The following is a 16,950-nucleotide window of genomic DNA, read 5'->3' on the forward strand; positions in this document are numbered from 1 at the left end:
GACTAGCCATCAACGAGCTGAGTGTCGGTGTCAAGAAGTGGAACGACGCTGTAGACAGACAGACAGACAGACAGACAGACACACACACACACACACACGCACACGCACACGCACACGCACACGCACACGCACACGCACACGCACACACACACACACAGAGAGAGAGAGAGAGAGAGAGAGAAATTTCTATACAACGATACTGGAGGTGACTCCAACTGTGGTATAAATGACTTAACATTTAATGGAGACTACGGTCGTGTGTGCAAAGTTGAATAAGGGATAGTCACTCCAGCTGCAACATAGGTATTCTGATGACGTGCCTTACAGTTAATAGCCAAGTAGCAGCCACTGTTGCGTTAGTGTCGGTACCGTTCTCTCAGTTACGCTGTCGACTGCTGTTGTGCAAGAGACAGCACTTGAACGCTACAGTCCGGCTGCTGATGGTGAATTACTAATTAATATCTCCCACTCATACAATTGAGTCAGAAGATAACGGTCCAATGACGCATACACCCGAGGAGATAAGAATGACCGCGTTTCTGTGAAGGAGAAGCTTGTATTTACTTCCGATGTGCTCGGTAGCGAGGATAGAGGCTAAGGAGAATGTACGGCGTGGGCTGGCTTGCTCATGTGCCAGAGTCGTGTGGGGGCTGTCTAGGGCGCAGCAATGTAAATATGAGGGCGCATTTACGTACAGCACACGAAAACGACTCGTTACAATACCTACACATGTCGCTACTCAAAAGTAGTTACTGCCTATCTACACTCATGCTCATAAATTAAGGATAACTGCAGAATGTGATGCCACACAACGTGGCACTACACAAAGCTGGCGCTAATAGCATAGGCAACACATACTACACAGGTAAGTCCACGGTATTGGTGATAAGTTGAGAAAACCGTCCCGAAACACATGTGCTACAAAACGCCACTGTTTCCCTGCGCATGTACTCCGACTTCAATATGGGATATGATCACCATGCACACGTACACAGGCCGCACAACGGGTTGGCATACTCTGGATCAGGTGGTCGAGCAGCTGCTGGGGTATAGCCTCCCATTCTTGCACCAGTGCCTGTCGGAGATCCTGAAGTGTCGTAGGTGTTTGAAGACGTGCAGCGATACGTCGACCGAGAGCATCCCAGACGTGCTCGATGGGTTTTAGGTCACTTCATTCGCCTGATATCTTCTGTTTCAAGGTACTCCTTCACGATGGCAGCTCGGTGGGGCCGTGCGTTATCATCCATCAGGAGGGGAAGGTGGGACCCACTGCACCCCTGGAAAGGCGGACATACTGGTGCAAAATGACGTCCCGATACACCTGACCTGTTACAGTTCCTCTGTCAAAGACATGCAGGGGTGTACGTGCACCAATCATAATCCCACCCCACACTATTAAACCACGACCTCCATACAGGTCCCTTTCAAGGACATTAAGTGGTTGGTATCTGGTTCCTGGTTCACGCCAGATGAAAACCCGGCGAGAATCACTGTTCAGACTATACCTGGACTCGTCCGCGAACATAACCTGGGACCACTGTTCCAATGACCATGTACTGTGTTCTTGACACCAGGGGTCAGTGAAATGCACCTTGCAGGTTTCCGGGCGAATAAACCATGTCTGTTCAGTCGTCTGTAAACTGTGTGTCTAGAGACAATTGTTCCAGTGGCTGCGGTAAGGTCCCGAGCAAGGCTACCTGCAGTACTGCGTGGCCGTCTGCTGCCTCTGATGGTGAGATATCGGTCTTCTTGTGGTGTTGTACACTATGGACGTCCCGTACTGTAGCGCATGGACTCGTTTCCTGTCTGCTGGATTAGTTGCCATACTCTTGAGATCACACTTTGTGGCCTGTCCTACGACCTGCTGTGTTTGATCAGCCCCCAGTCGCCCTAGTATTCTACCCCTCATAACGTCATCAATATGTGTTCTTTGAGCCATTTTCAACACACAGTCACCATTAGCACGCCGGAAAAGTCTGCACACTTACTCGCTGCACCGTACTCTGACATGCACCAACACACCTCTGCGCATGTGGACTCCTACCAGCGCCAACGTGCGACGACCGCAGGTCTAATGCACCGCATGGTCATACCCCGAGGTGATTTAAACCCGCAAACCGTCCACCAGAGCGTATTTTCACCATGTATCAGCATTATTCTTAATTTATGAGCATGAGTGTAGTATGAATGTTGCATGTCTACGAACCAAGATGGCTGAAAGACTAATCCTTTATTTGGCAACGTTGCTCTCAACGACCATCAACATTTTACACCGTTTTCTGCAACATATTTGTGTTTCGTTCTCGGATGGGCCATGGTACTTGCGAGCAACGTTTAAGCACTCATATACAGCAATACTGTGTTGCCTCTGGCGATAAGTTTCTGAATAGTGTGCACCTTTAGCAGACCTCGACCAAGCTTATGTGAGTCTTTGTTACAGATGTAGAAGATTCTTTCGATTTCATGGTGCTATTATTTCTTGCGTAACAAAAATTGATTATAAACGGAAAGCTGAAGTCATGAAGGTGCATTATTATACACATTTGTTAGTGAATTCTTACCTGGCACTCTGTAAATGAACTGATCGTTTATGGGATGAGGAACCCTGGCTTTGACTATTGGATGGACAAGTCTAGAAGAAGTAGAAGAAGTAGAAGAAGAAGAAGAGGAGGAGGAGGAGGAGGAGGAGGAGGAGGAGAAGAAGAAGAAGAAGAAGAAGAAGAGAGCAGCTGTTTTGCCTGTAATGACGTACTATGTGTTAAGTTTGGTCACCGGCCAGAGAATGGCCCAAAATGGAAAATGTGGGCTTTGTCACCAGGAGTATTAGAGTGTAAAACGTGGTTTTGTTCTGTGCTTTGTACAAAAAGGGAGTTTTTTTGACATTTCACATGAAGTACTGCAAGACGCAACAATTTTTCAGGCACAAGACTAACATTCTCGTATTCATATTATAGCACTATGGGCCTTTTGTGGGCAATGGTACTTACACGCAGCAGACTGTGTTTTGAAAGAAAAAAAGTATATAAAATTGTCGACGTGACCATATACATCTCATTTAAGTGACAAAATATATTTTCTCCAGAATATTTCTGTGTGCGCCAAAGAGAGGAACAAGGCACTGGAGTCGACGCGCATTCTCGAGGAACGGGGTTCAAAACGACGCCTCTTCGCTCTAATCTACATCTACGTTTACATACATTACCGTATGCTGCGTGGCAGAAGGCACCTTCTGCCACTACAAGTCATTCCCTTTTCCCGCTCCACTCGCACCTACAGCGAGGGAAAAGCGGCCGCCGCATGCTTCCGTACGGGCCCTGATTTGTCTCGTCTTCGCGGTCATTACGCGAGATGTACGTCATTGGCGATACAGTCGTTCGGCACTGTGCCGGAAGTGCCACTTCTTTATAGTTTCTCAACAGTGTTTCACGAAAGGAATTTCGTGTCCCTTCCGGTGATTCTCCTTTGAGATCACGGAGCATTTTCGTAACACTCACCTAGTTACCAAACCTACCGCTAACAAATCAAGCAGCAAGCTTTGATGTCTCCCTTCGATTCAACGTGTTGGGGACCTCAAACACTCTAACAATACCTGGGAGTGAGCCGCACAAATTTTCCATACGTGGTCTCTTTCATAGATGAGCTACACTTTCCTGGAGTTCTCCCAATAAACCGTAGTTAAAGATGGCTCCCTAGGATATATCCACATTAAACATTGTCTCATCCATATTGGACTGTGATTTGGAACATTGGGCTTTTAATGTTACTAAAGATAAATAAAAAATTATCTGTGTCTCTTATTTTTAAATTTTTTTCGCAGCACGCGTATTACACCTCTACTCAGGCAGACCAGTGCATTATACGGATGTTTCTTCTCCCTAATGTGACCAGCTGGCTGCCGCACGTGTCACTTCCCTACAAACTGTTACAGGCTGCGCCACATTATGGCAAGAAGTCACGCATAACACTAAAAAGAAAAAAAAAGGAGGACGCTATCCATCGAGATTATGTGATGGACTAGTTACCTTTTATCTTAGTTCAAAATAGGATTAGCATTTCACAATGGAGTAACCGGTTTCGACCAACCAGTGGTCATATGAAGAGGAATACTCGAAGCGACTGTATGTAATTTGTACCGAAGTAAAATGTACTGCTGATGAATGGCAGCAGAAGCAGTGCCAGAGTAAACCGCTGTGCGCACCTAAGAAGGATGAATGAGGAAGCTCGAAACACGTTGCGCAAGACTAAAAAGTGGCGGGCGCAGGAAGTTGTTTCAGATCTTTTGCATCACTTTATGCTAATATCAAAACGATTCCCGTAAGTGCGCTACACACGCACCAACCTACCGACAAATTTCATATGTGTAGTCGCTTTGGCCAACCGACCGACAAATTTTTCTTGTCGGGTGGTCGGTTAGGTATGACCACTCGACAACCTCGCAGCTCACAGCCTCTTCCGTAACCGTATTATTCGTTAAGAATATTTTCATGGCGTCCGGCAGCTCCGAAAAACGTGTTTCATCCATTCTTAAATAATTACGAAAATCATCAGTTCTCAGGTCTTCAGGTGTGTGGGTGAATTTATTTATTTGCATTAGTCACTACTTTGATCAGATCTTTCTTTCAGCTTTTTTGGGCCTAGTAACCTCTAAAACATCGAACGGAAATCCCAGTTCTTGTTTGTGTCAAACCAAGCAGCATCTCGCCGAACATGGCCGCATTGGACTTGCTGTAAACAATTCGCGGTACGAACGGGGCGGCGCTGTAATCGCTGACAAGTGAATGAAGTCGGTCGGCATGTGTGTGGGCTGCACAGAAAATTGGTCGGTAGGTCTGTTGGTGCGTGTGCGGGGCCCTTTAGCAATGCAACTGCCAATTCCTACCCCATTTCTGCCCTGTCTCTAGCCAACGTAATGTAGAGAGGGCGTTAAAGTGACATAACGTCTACTCGCTATTCTTGTGTTACGCTAGAAGAAAGAAAAACTTCTCTACTTAAGTTAGTGCGGTTTTGGAAAGCAAATCTCGTGCGAAACAAAGCTCCCCTTTTCAAAAACACACTATTTACTGCGAAACATGGACGAAAATCAATAGGCGGATTCCATTTTCCTCGATTTCCGAAAATAGATGGACACTGTACCGCACAGTCAACTGGCAAATGTCGAGCATAGGGAAAGTTCTCATATTTATGAGTGGCTCTAAGACTTCCTAAGTAACAGAACTAGTGCGTAGAGCTGGACGGCGTGTTCGTCAGGGACAGAAGTATCGTTGGCAGTATCCCAGGAAAGTGAGATAGGACCGTTGCTGTTCTCTCATAGAATAACGATCTGTAGGATATTATGGTCATAAATCTAGTTTATGTGGTAATAGCGCTGTAGTGTACGGGAAAGTAGTTTCGTCGTTGACTGACGATTGACTGTAGATTGATTTTGAAAGGATTTTTATTTGTTGCGATAAATGGCAGCTTGTTTTATATGTGAATAAATGTAAGTTATAACGGACAGGCAGAAGAAACATACCCGCCCGATTACAGCATCAATGAAACGCTTCAGTGCCTACCGTCGAAAAATATGTATGCGTAACACTGCGAAGCTACATGAAGTTGAACGAACACATTAAGACAGTTTTAAGGAAAGCAAATGGCAGATTTCGGTTTATTGAGAGGGTTTTTGGCAAGAATAGTTCATGTACAAAGACAACCGCGTTTAGGAAACAAGCGCAACCCATTTTTGGGTATTGCTCGAGTATTTGGGAACCGCATCAGGTCGGATTAAAGGAAGAAAATTAGACGTGTGCTGCTAGATTTTTTAGAAGGAATTTACGGAAATGTTACGTGAACTCTAATGGGAATCTCAGGAGGGACGATGTCTGTCTTTTCGAAACGCTACTGACGACCCAGCATTTGCGACAGACTGCAATATGGTTATTGCGACTCTACTGTCACCAACATAACATCTTGCGCGCGCTTTTGTGTGTGTGTGTGTGTGTGTGTGTGTGTGTGTGTAGAATCGTTTCTGGCAACGGCTGTTGCACTGACGCGGGTGTGTACAACTACATTAGCACGTCCTCCGGCGCCACACTACAAGGTGAACCTCAGGTGCCCCAGAAGGAAAACATGATGTGGCTGCGTAAAAATAAGACCAGAAGGTTGCTCTGGAGACTGCTGTGCCGGTACTAGGCACCGTTTTTTTGGTGGTGGTGGTGGTGGTGGGGGGGGGGGGGGGAGGCGTTGCCTTCACCCGCCTTCTGAATTAACGGAGCCAGCCAGTTACGGAGGGAGCCAAAACGCGGTGCAACTTGGTATATTTTTGCCCTCCCATATCGTCGCTAGAGGTGCAAGACAAGGTAAGCGGCAGGCAAAGTCCAAGGATTAAAATCAGCAAACCTATACTTATAGTCAAATTTAACATCACAGGGACCAAGCCACATTTAAAATGTTCCAAATGTCTGGTGTGTGAAGCAACTCGGCATCCGTCACTTGTTTTCAAGCAAAATAAAACAGTGCACCACAATTACTTATGTTTTAACGTTTGCGATGCATTTCTGACCAAAAACTCCATCTTCAGGAAGTGTGATAATTTGGGTTTGCTTACTTTAAGCGATCAGGACCAATGGACCGCGCGCTGCTTTGAGAGATTGCCTCCAACCTGTCTTCGGCTCCTTTCTGCCATCTTTCCAGCATTTCCGCTCTGAAGGTCTTTGGATACGCACTCGCTCCATCGACTTCTAGGTCTTCCTACGGCCCTTCTGCCGGTTGGCCTGGTGCTGAGTACAGTTTTTCGGCCATCGGTTGTCCTGCATTCGAGCAACATGCCCTGCCCACCGGAGTTGTCGTGTCTTCATTATAACCTCAATGTTCAGCTCTTTGTAAATATCATACAACTCTGTATTGTGACGAATCCTCCATTTCTCACTCTCATTATCGTAAAGCACTCCGTATTCAGGCCACAAGTGGCAAATCGGGACCATCCGACCGCCATGTCATCCTCAGTTGAGGATGTGGATAAGAGGGGCGTGTGGTCAGCACACCGCTCTCCCGGTCGTTATGATGTTTTTCTTTGACCGGAGCACCTACTATTCGGTCGAATAGCTCCTCAATTGGCATTACGAGGCTGAGCGTACCCCGAAAAATGGCAACAGCGCATGGCGGGCCGGATGGTCACCCATCCAAGTGCCGGCCACGCCCGACAGCGCTTAACTTCGGTGATCTGACGAGAAGCGGTGTATTCACTGCGGCAAGGCCGTTGCCCTCATTATCGTAAACTGGCCCAAAAATCTTCAGAAGGAGTTTCCTTTCAAATATCATCAGTCTGTCCAGATCTTGCTTGGTTGTACTCCAGGTGGCACATCCATATAGTACTACTGGCTGTAAGAGTGTTTTGTGATGTTTATTTTGAAACGTCTTGACAAACTCCTGGTTTTGAGGAGAGCATTAAGTCGGAGGTAACGGTGATTAACTGCATGTAGCCTTGCCTGTATTTCCATTTCACTGGATGCTTCATCTCTGTATACTGCGCCCAGATATTTGAACTCCCTGACTTGACAATAAGGACCTTCAGTTGTCTATAAGGGTAGAAGCGGTTCTCGAGTTTCATTATGTCTACGGTGTAGAATGATGTATTCCGTCTTCTCACGATTGATTTGAAGTCCAATTTTCCTCGCTGATGTTTCCAGAATGTCAGCTATTTCCCATAATTCTTCTTGCGACCCAGATAGTAGCGCTATACCATCGGCATATCTGAGGTACTTGATGTTCACATCCCCGATCTGGACTCCTCTTAGTTCATTAGATATCTCTCGCATTACCTTCTCTAATGTGAGAGTGAAAAGAATAGGTGATAGTCCATCGCCATGCCGTAGCCCAGTTTTTATTTTGAATGCTTCAGTCAGCTCATTTCCAATTTTTACCGTTGCTGTAGTATCCATCAGGCAGGCCTACGTGAGGCTTACTAGTTTCTCGGCAAAACGGAACTCTTCCAGACACCTCAAAATACTTTCCCGATGAACGAAATCATATGCTTTCCTGAAGTCGACAAACAGCATGTGTAGTTCTTGGCCAAACTCCCACCTTTTTTCTGCAATCTACGTATAAAAAAGGTGCTATACTTTTTGATAGAAATTAAGTAATTTACAAGAATTATAGTAATTTACTCATGCAATCGTTATGTAGCATGTGAAAAATGGCTCTGAGCACTATGAGATTTAACTTTTGAGGTCATCAGTCCCCTAGAACTTAGAACTACTTAAATCTAACTAACCTAAAGACATCACACACATCCATGCCCGTGGCAGGATTCGAACCTGCGACAGTAGCGGTTGTGCGGTTCCAGACTGGTAGCATGTGAAGCTTAATTTTCAAACCAGAGTGTAAGTCCTTACGTAGCGTGTACCGGGATAGGGCTTACCGCAAGAAGCAAAACTGGACAGCTGACGGAGTTGCAGTCATGAGGACGACGCTGATAAACTTCAGCTTATGACGTCATCTGAAGAAGATGCCGCCAAGACTCTGAAACGCACCTCGACGTGAGTATAATAATGACAAATTTTACTGAGTCGCTACAGGATGTTTTCATTGTCCAGGCACGAAAAGATACGGCCACAGACTTGCATTCAACGGTAGGATTACGTTAAACAGTAGCCATTACAAGCCTTTTGTTTACTGCGTGCTTTGCTTTCTACAAAGACATGCTCCTGACAAGCACTACTGCAGCTTTGGTGCAAATAAAACCAGATTCAGGTAGTAGGAAAATTCATCAGAAGATCAACACAAACTGCAAAACAATTTATAAAAGATATCTGAATGGTGCAGTTGACCCCAAATAACGAAAAGTGCGAGGTCATCCACATGAGTGCTAAAAGGAACTCAAACTTCGATTACACGATAAATCAGTCTAATCTAAAAGCCGCAAATTCAACTAAATACCTAGGTATTACAATTACGAACAACTTAAATTGGAAGGAACACAGAAAATGTTGTGGGGAAGGCCAATCAAAGACTGCGTTTTATTGGCAGGACACTTAGAAAATGAAACAGACCTACTAAGGAGACTGCCTACACTACGCTTGTCCGTCCTCTTTTAGAATACTGCTGCGCGGTGTGGGATCATTACCAGATAGGACTGACGGAGTACATCGAAAAAGTTCAAAGAAAGGCAGCAAGTTTTGTATTATCGCGAAATGTGGGAGAGATTGTCACAGAAATGATACAGGTTTTGGGCTGGAAATCATTAAAAGAAAGGCGTATTTCGTTGCGACGGAATCTTCTCACGAAATTCCAATCACCAACTTTCTCCTCCGAATGCGAAAATATTTTATTGACACCGACCTACATAGGGAAGAACGATCACTACGATAAAACAAGGGAAATCAGAGCTCGTACGGAAAGATATAGGCGTTCTACTTTCCGCGCGCTATACGAGATTGGAATAATAGAGAATTGTGACGGTGGTTCGATGAACTCTGTGCCAGACACATGAATGTGATTTGCAGAGTATCCATGTAGATGTAAATGAACAAACAGACTGACTCGCGTGCATACGGAATGTTTCTGCGGGAGATAACTGATGGCTCCTCACATTCAGGGCGACTACTACTGTTCTCTGTTGTTGCTGAGGCATTTATCATCTCTTAGTCTGAGCTAAGCTGAAATGTTGCAGACTTTCAGTGAAGTCAACCGATGCAACATGCAAGAGCCTCTGCGACGTTTATTACGTCAGACAGCACATGTTCTCTGCCGTTGACGATTCCGCTGTGTCAGAAACAGCAACGACCCAGGTTCTAGTAATTAAAGACACTCGTGTTACCAATTTATTTTTACAGCTCACGCACAAAGATGCCACCGTTTACTTCTGTGTGTTCGGAGGGCCATACAGGTAGATCTATTTGTATTCGGAACTGCACAGTAGGCTGGCAAATACATAAAGTGAAATGAACTGCAAAGGGAACTCTACAACGAAACTACAGACACACTTTTAGCGTCACCCACTTAGGGATGCCTATCTAGCTGGGACTTCGTTGGGACACACTCAGATGAGGGTGTGGGAATGAAGTATTTTTATTTAGAACGCAATTACAAGGAACTTGTTGCGCCATGTATACACCATAATTTTCGGAGGATATCACCTTCTTCAGCAAGTCTTTTCACTTTTACGTATTTATAAAACTCCATGCAAGTCAGCTTCTAGGTAAACTGGCACTGTAAGACTGATTCCACAGTCCCTTGCAGCAGTCGATTTCTTTCATCAGTCCACTGGGCCGACATGAGCGAAAATACTCTTGCTACAGTGGCGTTGTGTACGGGAATGGAAAACAAATACTCGCATAATTGTAGCAGTTGCGATTTGCATTCAGGATTTTCGGGTTTCTTAAGAAGGTAATTCCACCTTTCTTCCTCGGCTTAAAAATTGTCTCAACTGTGGGCATTGAAGGTAGCCATCTTGTTTTTGAGTGAGATGAAGATGACATCAACGTATAAGCAGAATTCTTTCAGCTTCTCTGTCCTTAGCGTGTGTGTTGAAAAATAATTAAATATTTCAATGTCGTGAGTTAAGACTTCAGAAGCGCTTGATATATCATTGTGGAGAATATGTGCAGTGCATCGAACTCTTCCTAGATTTTTCGTAGTTCTGTAATTTGGTGAAATACATTCCGCTGACCGCGTCGACGAACCCCTCCAAAGATGGTACTGGTATTGTCTCCACAAAAAGGTATTAATTCATCTAATGGAATCTGTAGTTGTCTTAAAGTGTCTAAACAAAACTCCACAACTGTCTCCGATGTTTCGTTACTCAGCGAATCAAACTTCAACAGTTTATGTTGGATTGCGTTAGGTTCAGTCAAGTATTTGACAACGAAAGTAAACATCTTTTGAGCCTTATGGTTCGATACGTCGGTCTCTATGCCATGAAAAGAAATTTTTTGCAATTGCTTTATGCATTCCGACATGGAGGGTGTTGCGAGCATATTTTTAACAGTAGCTGTAGCTTTGGTCCTGGCTGAAGACTGCTTTGCGGCTATTTTGGAGTCAGGATAGGTTGGTTTAAAAGCGGGGGTGGGGGAGGGGTGGGGGGACCAAACTGCCAAATCATCGGTCCCTTGTTCCCGCTAAAATAATCACACAAGGGAAAGAAGAAAAGAAAGGAGGCGTACAGCACAATAACATGAGAAAGGAAGAACCAGAAGAACGACAAAAGGACAACCAACAATACTACGGACAAAACAGGAAAAGAACCCCACAGAGAGAAGCAAGAAACAGGTAGAAGGGGTAAAAACAAGACAGCAGATGACCGTGGCTGGACGAGCACGAGAATAAAAAGGAAAAGCCAGCCACTCTCACATTAAAACATCCAACCTAACATAAAGGAACAAAGGACGTGCGCTAAAACTTATACAGAGTGATAAAACCCACCGTCACGTATAAGACATGAAACTAAGTTATCCGATGAGGCTTTGTCAGCTAAAATTAATGGCAATGAGTCCGGTTACTGAAGAGTCCGTCGCAGGGCAGCCAAAGGAGGACAGCCCACCAAGACAGGGACCACAGTCAGCCGGGCGCCGCACCGACACAGAGGTGGGTCATCATGGCGCAGGAGGTGGCCGTGTGTCACCGAAGCGTGGCCAATGCGGAGCCGGCAGAGAACCACAGAGTCCCTGCGAGAGGCCCGCATGGAGGACTGCCACACGTTCGTAGTCTCCTTAATGGCACGCACTTTGTTGTGCGTGCTGAGGTTATGCCATTTTGTCCCCCAAAGACGCAAAACGTTGCGGCGGAGTACTCCACAAGTGGTTTCTGCGTAGCCTCTTTGGCCAGCCTGTCAGCAAGTTCGTTGCCTGGGATTCGGACGTGAACTGGGGTCCAGACAATCACCACTGAACGACTGGACCGTTCCAGAGCATAGATGGACTCCTGGATGGTCGCTACCGAAGAATGACGAGGAGAGCAGTGGTCGATAGCTTGTAGGCTGCTCAACAAGTCAGTACACAGAAGAAACGACTCCCCAGGCCATGAACGGATGTGCTCAATAGCACGAGATATAGCCACCAGCTCGGCAGTGAAAACACTGTAGCCATCGGGCAAGGAATGCTATTCAATGTGTCCTTCATGGACATACGTGGAAGCCGACGTGAGCATCAGCCATCGAGCCGTCAGTGTACACCACTTCGTGGCCTCAGTACACGTCAAGAATCGAGAGGAAGTGGCAGCGGATAGCCGCGGGGTTAACTGATTCCTTAGGACCGTGTGGAAGGTCAAGGCGAAGCCGCGGGCTAGGCTTACACCGTGGAGCTGTACGTGAGTGGACCTCAGGTTTAGGTGGTAAAGGCAAAGACTCCAGTTCGGAAAGAAGGGATTGGACGCGAATTGCAATTGGAAGCCCTGACCTGGGGCGCCGATGCGGGAGATGAACCGTCGTGGGTGGGAAAAGGCGATGGTGATTCGGATGCGCAGGAGAACTACGAACGTGTGCAACGTAACTGGCCAGCAGTTGTGCACGCCTAACCAGCAATGGAGGGACTCTGGCCTCCACTAGGACGCTGGTCACCGGACTCGTTCTAAAAGTTCCTGTCGCTAGGCGAACGCTACAGTGGTGGACTGGGTCGAGTAAACGCAACGCTGAGGGCGCCGCTGAACCATAAAGCAGACTCCCGTAGTCAAGGCGGGATTGAACAAGGGCTCTGTAGAGCTGTAGCAGCGTAGAGCGATCTGCACCCCAGTTGGTGTTGCTCAAGCAGCGGAGGGCATTGGGGTTCTGTACTTCCGCTTAAGCTGACGACGGTGAGGAAGCCAAGTCAATCGAGCGCGAATGTTCTGTCGTAGTGTGCACAAAATTTTACGGAAAGATTTAAAGCTGCAACCGTACGAGGTACAGATTGGGCAACAGTTAAACGAAAGTGATTATAAAAAGCGAATGACTGTGTTGAACTGTTGACTAAAATGAGGGACAGGGAAGGCTTCTTAAATTTGCTATGGATGAGTGAAGCGGCACACTTTCATCTCAGTGTTTATGTTAACCAACACAACTGCCGTTACAGGTGCGACGACAATCTTCATGAAGTCCATCCACGCCCTTCAACACAGGCAGAAAATGACGGGGCGGTGCCCTGTTTTTTCAGTGGGCGTCATCGGACCTTGCTTATTCGTGGATGAATGTGGGCGAGCAACCAGTCACATCTCAGCGGTATGCTGCCACGGTAGACACATTCCTCGCGCCTTAACTTTAACAGTTTCCTACAAATGTGTATTTCTTTCAGCAAGATGATGCTACATCCCACTCTGCTCAAATTTAAATGGCAGCAGTGCGCAGTGTTTGGTAAGCACATCAGTTCAAGGAATGTTGACACTTATTTTGTGGCCTCCCAGATCTCCCGACTTATCAGTCTGTGATTATTTCCTTTGAGGTTTTCTGAAACACAACCTCTACACATAGTTGTGTAGCTGAAAGACACTATTCGTGAAGAAATCGAGAACATTCCTATACAGACGCTTCAAGTCATCGTGAACCATTTGCATCGCAGATTGAGTGTCATCGTAACAGTGATGACCACCTGCAAGACATTTTCAAATAATGCGCAACGCGTGAAATGACAATAAACAAGGGTTTCATTGTTGTGATTCAAAATGTTTGACAGTATAATCCTAAGGCTGTTTTGCCGTTTCTAAATCGGCCCTCTTTCATGCAATGCCCTGTACGTAAATGTTCAAATGTGTATGAATTGCTGAGGGACCAAACTTCTGAGGTCATCGGTCCCTAGACTTACACTAAAAACAATATACACACCCATGCCCGAGGGAGGATTCGAACCTCCGGCGTGAGCGACCGCGCAGACCGTGACATGGTGCCTCAAACCGCGCGGCCCTGTACGTAATCGCATCACCTGCGAAAAATCTTAACACCATGTCCAAGGTTATTAATATACATCCACATCAAGGTTTCGAACAATTCTCTATGGCACAGCCGAAGTTACTTCTACATCTGTGGATGACTCTCCGCCCAAGATAACTCGCTTCATCCTCGCTACCGAGAAATCCTCAATCCAGTCACGAATTTCACTTGATACCCCGTACGATAGTACTTCCGATAATAAACAAAGGTGTGGCAGGCCTACAGAGTAAAATGCTTTTTCTTCACGTAGCACCATTTCACTCTAACCACAACTAAGACTTTCACAAAACGGTCATGACAATATGTGTTGACATCTGTGAATGATAACTTGTTGCACACGAAAACTGCTAATCATGCCGCGCATAAATGTGTCAAAGGACGTGAACGGCGGTTTATTACTTACGTTTCAACCACATGCGAGAAACATGCACGTTCCAGGCTATCAAAGTAATTTACCTTTTATACGTGGATGCGTGCTGCCAGTTCAAGTAATATGTAACAGTGAAAAACACATTGCGTCAGCAACGGTACCCGTCGTCATACTGTGGACTCAGGGAAACGCAGTAGCTATGACGTTGGAAAGAAACACGACAATAAAGAAGTAATCAGCGCCATTTAGGTCGAATGGTTTTGGCTGGTACGTGACGGTCGTAACATAGTTCAGCAATTAGCCGGCCAGAGTGGCCGAGCGGTTCTAGGCGCTACAGTCTGGACCGCGTGACCGCTACGGTCGCACGTTCGAATCCTGCCTCGGGTATGGATGTGTGTGATGTCCTTAGATTAGGTAGGTTTAAGTAGTTCTAACTTTTAGGGGACTGATGACCTCAGAAGTTAAATCCCATAGTGCTGAGAGCCATTTGAACCTTAGCAATTAAGGCGTTCCTTTACACTTTTATACCAATGCTATGTTTTGTAACCTGAAAGACATTTTTATAAAAGGCACGGATGAAAATACAAAGGAAAGAAGATTAGGGTTTAACATCACGTCGACAGCGTGGTGATTAGTGACGAAGCACAAGCCCGCGTTAAGGAAGAATGGGGAAGGAAATCTGCAGCGTCCTTTCTAAGGAACCATCCGACACCCACCGACCGTCCGACCGACGAACCAATTGAATGTGTGTAGGTGTTCTGGCCGACTGATTTTCCGGCCGGGAGCACGGTTGGGTGTGACAGTCCGACAACTAACGCCCCCTCCACAGCACACAACAAGTGTGCCGTGTGTAGCGCTGTCGTGCCAGTCGCCCGACGAAAGTTCGTCTTTTGTCAATGAGCGTGCTATTATAAAATGCTGTTCACATATGGCTAACGTGACAAAGTGCGAGGCGTACGAAACTTTTAGGACAGTTTCTAGAGAAATCGAAATACGGCAAATGTTTGTGGGATACGTTTTGCAAGGAACACACCAATCGAGGTGCAAGAAAAGAAGCACTTGTTTCATTTTTTTTAAAGAATCCATTGTACTTAGGCAGTAAAAGGATATATTTTTATGAATAAAAGTCGCTCGAGTGTTTCCTGATACTTATCGGAAATGAAATCTAAAAGCTGAAACCGGGATAGATTAGGATTTTGGGTTTATAGGAAATCTAAAAATCGAAACAGAGACAAATTGGATTTTAAGCTTCATTTCCGATAAGCACCAGATATAAAAACGTAAAATTCGAAATATAGACAGTCGAGGGACTTTTGTTCATGAATTACACTTCTATCGCCAGCCATTTCTGCTATTAAGAGCAAAGTGTAGAACTTTTTTCTTCAGTTCTAACAGTTGGTGTATGCTTCATTTATTATGTATCTCTTGCATTTATGAGATTATATGCTCCACCACTGTGTGTAGTATTTCTTCTAAGTTGAAATGAGGTACTTAAATTTACAGAGACATTTGTTACATACAAAAATAAATTAATGAAGCTTACATTATCAACATTTGGGAATCATTTTAGGTAGTAACTGTGGGGATCCATTGTACTGCATTTGTTGTCCTCGAACTTGTACCAGTGGCCACAAACCGTAATGTAACTTAACAGCCTAAGGTGACAGCTTGTCTCATTAGTATCCGTAGTCGTCAAATATGGGTCCCGTCTCCTTAAGTAACAGAAAGTCTGTTTTTTCTTTGTTAGCTCCAAAAAGCCAAGACAAATACCCTATTCAAAGAGCGTCAGTTGTTCCACAGTACACAGGCGAACATATAGATATTCACAGGCTGCCGTTTTCTAAAGCTCATTACGTGTGTCCACTTCTCCTTTAGGAAGTGCTTTGAAGATAATGTCTTGTGCAGAACAAATGTATGCATCCCGATTGCAACAAACATGTTTCATTAGTACTGCGACGTCATCACTGTAGCATTTAATTATCTTGTACAGTAAATAAAAACTCCTGATGGTTCGACAGAAATGAAAAACGACTGGAAAAGTTAAAGCAAAAAGAAACAAAACTTTTTTATCCAACATGGCATCCTCAGACTACTTCAAATCATATGCGTTCCTACACTTTCCGCGTGGACAAATGCACAAAATCCTCCTGCCGGTTTGCTACAAATCAGAAGTTAGAATTAGTAATACGTTAACACCGTCTTGCCTGAATATTTTCATCATTAACGAAGAGTAGAAATAAAGCTGTCAACTAGATGGAACATGCATTTAGTGCTACACAGTGCATTATCAGACGGGAAATGTGGGCACCAGGAGTCGCAGAGCATTGAGCAGTACTCACAGTAAACTACGACTCCGAGCGCTCACAACAATCGGTTGGCGCACCGCCTGCTGCTGCTACTGCCGTGTGCTGCCGCCTTCTGGGACGTCTCGCCGGAGACTGCCGGCCTGTTGCACTGTGGAGCGCGGCGTGGCGACGACAGCGCCTCTGGCGGTGGCTGCGCGAGGCATCGCCGCGCGCCGGCGCCCGCCCGCCGCCCACGCATGTCGCTCGTACCCGATTCCCAGAAGTTGTCGCCCCTTCTTGCTACTTATTCTCTGTATCTCCAACAGTTTCACTTGCTGGCTTTTTATTCTACGAAACAGAACTATAGTGAGTCGCGTAATCTCTTGTCTTCTTGTCTGAGGACGTCATAGACATGGCCCGAT

General features: G+C 45.6%; 1 protein-coding gene across 1 annotated transcript in view; it reads right to left on the bottom strand.

Moving 5' to 3' along the window:
* The window catches only part of LOC126195169 (uncharacterized), a 288,374-nt gene extending 271,700 nt beyond the window's left edge, over positions 1-16,674 (bottom strand). The window contains exon 1 of the mRNA XM_049933681.1: positions 16,583-16,674. The gene's annotated coding sequence lies outside the window, so the exon portion shown is untranslated. The remainder of the gene's footprint in view (positions 1-16,582) is intronic.
* Positions 16,675-16,950: the final 276 nt, after the last annotated feature.

This window comes from Schistocerca nitens, chromosome 7 (genome assembly GCF_023898315.1).
Source record: "Schistocerca nitens isolate TAMUIC-IGC-003100 chromosome 7, iqSchNite1.1, whole genome shotgun sequence".
NCBI lineage: Eukaryota > Metazoa > Arthropoda > Insecta > Orthoptera > Acrididae > Schistocerca > Schistocerca nitens.